Source organism: Morone saxatilis, unplaced genomic scaffold, assembly GCF_004916995.1.
Source record: "Morone saxatilis isolate NCDOM2014 unplaced genomic scaffold, NCSU_SB_2.0 Contig5, whole genome shotgun sequence".
NCBI classification, from domain to species: Eukaryota; Metazoa; Chordata; class Actinopteri; family Moronidae; genus Morone; species Morone saxatilis.
In genome coordinates, this window is record NW_023340095.1 from 25,637,731 (window position 1) to 25,640,338 (window position 2,608).

Sequence of the window (2,608 nt, forward strand, 5' to 3'; positions counted from 1 at the left end):
CCGGCTCCTGTGTCACATGTCGAAGTATCCTTGAGTAAAGTTACTGAACCACAAATTGCTCCGATGATGATGATGATGCCGTGCATACGGTGTGTGAATGTGTGTGAATGTGTGTGAATGTGTGTGAATGTGTGTGAATGTGTGTGAATGTGTTTCTCTTCGATGGACTTTGCAGTGAATGTGTGAATGTGGCACGTAGTGTTAAAGTGCTTTGAGTGGTCAGAAGACTTAGAAAGGTGCTATTACAAGTACAGGTCCATTTACCATATTGTTTAGGTCGTTACAGATGTACGTGGATATGCTCGAGAAGACAAACCAAGGGGTTTATTTGCCGATGTCGGGGTTTCCTGCCTGGAGCATTTGATTTGGCCGGATGCAAGGGAACGTAGCCAAGTATGGCTCGGATTGCATCTTTATTTCTCTATCCGGGAGTTTATCGACTATGTTGGGCTCGGAGGTTGCTGACTGCAGGTTTTGGCATGTATGAGGAATCTGGCGTGACCTGTAAACCCTAGGTAAAGACCGTGTGTAATCTTGTATGAGGTGGTTAACGAACTGTCGATCTGGCATGTTTCAGGATCGAACCCACAACCTTCCGATCAGGGAACGACCCGCTCTGCCTCTGCACCACAGCCACCCGTAACAAACCCATATCAAACACGCCACGCTTACAAGTCAATTCGAAGTCTTTTTGGGGGCTCTCTACAAGAGATATGAAGAGACAACTCCCCCACTCAGTGTCTCACAACCCACTCTGTTCCCTCTTACATCACGCCGAACCCCTCCATCCATTCATCAATCCGCCAACCGACCTTCCCTCATCCCTCATCCCTCATCCCTCATCCCTCGACCCTACCCTCATCCCTCATCCCTCATCCCTCTCCCCTCATCCCTCAGTATACCACATATGTTTACATTCGTTCATTATGTGCAATTTTCGTTATGTGCAATTTTTTTTTCATATTTCATAAATTTGATTATGTGGTTGTTATTAGTAAAAGGACGAGTGTGTCTGATTTAGTTGCATCTAGTGATGTAGTTGCAGATCGCAACTCCTACACTTCCTCCCCTTCCAAGCACGAAGAAGAGATAATGAAGGCTGCAAAAAACGCAAACAGCCTTATCTAGAGCCAGTGTTTGCTTTGTCCCTTCAGGGCTACTGTACAAACATGATGATTCAACATGATGGACTCCATGGAAGGCGACCTGTGACATCTGTAAATAAAATGCCTCATTCTAAAGGAACAATAACACAACAGTTCTTTTATTTAGCTGATTATACACTATTGAAAACATAATTATGCATATTACATTAATTTCTGCCAATAATGATCATACTGTAAATATATAAATGTTGAATGCTTTAATCTGTGGCCATTTTGTGGGCCGGATGTGACACGCAGACTCCAATTCAAGACTACTGCCAACACTGCCTTAGACCCCTGATTTAGATAATGAAAAACTCTTTAATGTGGTATACATAAAATATTTTATTATAGCCTGTTTCAAATATAAGCCTGGTCCTCTTTTAGCATGGTTACTAAAATGAACTTGATCAGGCCTAATAATTATTAGAAAAGGCTGTGGGTGTGTAGGAAATGATATTCGTGTCTCCATGGCTGACAGCCTTTGACTGTCCTCCACAGCACACAAGTCTGTGCTCAGACAACAAAGGCAACAGCTGAAAATATCTAGCTGTGGCAGAGAGTGTCCACAGTTAGAAACAGCTTGTTCTCTGTGTCTCTTTGATCTGCTGTGATAATGAACTTGTTTGTTTGTGTTTACAAGGCTCAGAGGGAATGGTGGAATCGGGGACTTCATGAATGTTTCATGATTTAGGAGCATATGTGCAATGTTTGGGACACCAAAGGCTTTCAGAGCAATTCAAGTTGAATATGCACAGAAAATATTGAGATTGCTTCAGAAAAGAACAGAAACACTAAAGTGAGTATTCGTTCATGAGGTCAGACAGGGGTTCTCTCTAACACAATGGGATGGAGGAAGAATGGAGGAATGGAATGGAAGAAAGATGGAGAGGACAGAACATTCAGTGGGAACGTCACCTTCAGAGGAAAATAATCTTCTCAAACAGACAATATTACCTTTGGTGTTGAAGAGGCGGGACTTCCTGCAGTTATAAACCACTTCCTGTTGGCACTGCTCTGACCCTGTTATGATGGTGCGCAATTGTTTAGCTGAGGCACTGTAGTTTAACATCATGATGTGAGGTTTTTGCAGAGACGAGCCCTGGACTCTGACCGGAGCTGTGATGTTGTGAGTCAGCACTGTCCACACCCTCTCCTCTAAACACACACACACAGAGACGCGCGCGCGCACACACACACACACACACACACAAAACCTGATATAAGTAAGCCTGGTAGCATAAACCCACACCTTCTCCTCGATATACAAAAACAGGTTTTACAGTCAGTACGCACAGATTGTTGTCTAATACTTTTTACTTAAAGCAAATTAAAAGATTTAACATGTTTTCAAACTATTCCTTAAAATTACAGTCTGTAGAAAGAACACAGAAATTGCACATTACAGTACACCAATAGTATATTATGTTATTGCTGTCACGCTGTGTTTTTTTTTTTTTTTT

General features: G+C 42.4%; 1 protein-coding gene across 1 annotated transcript in view; it reads left to right on the plus strand.

Annotated features, from left to right (window-relative positions):
- LOC118338672 (contactin-associated protein-like 5) overlaps positions 1 to 2,608 on the plus strand; it is a 26,639-nt gene that overhangs the window by 16,904 nt on the left and 7,127 nt on the right. The window lies entirely within an intron of this gene.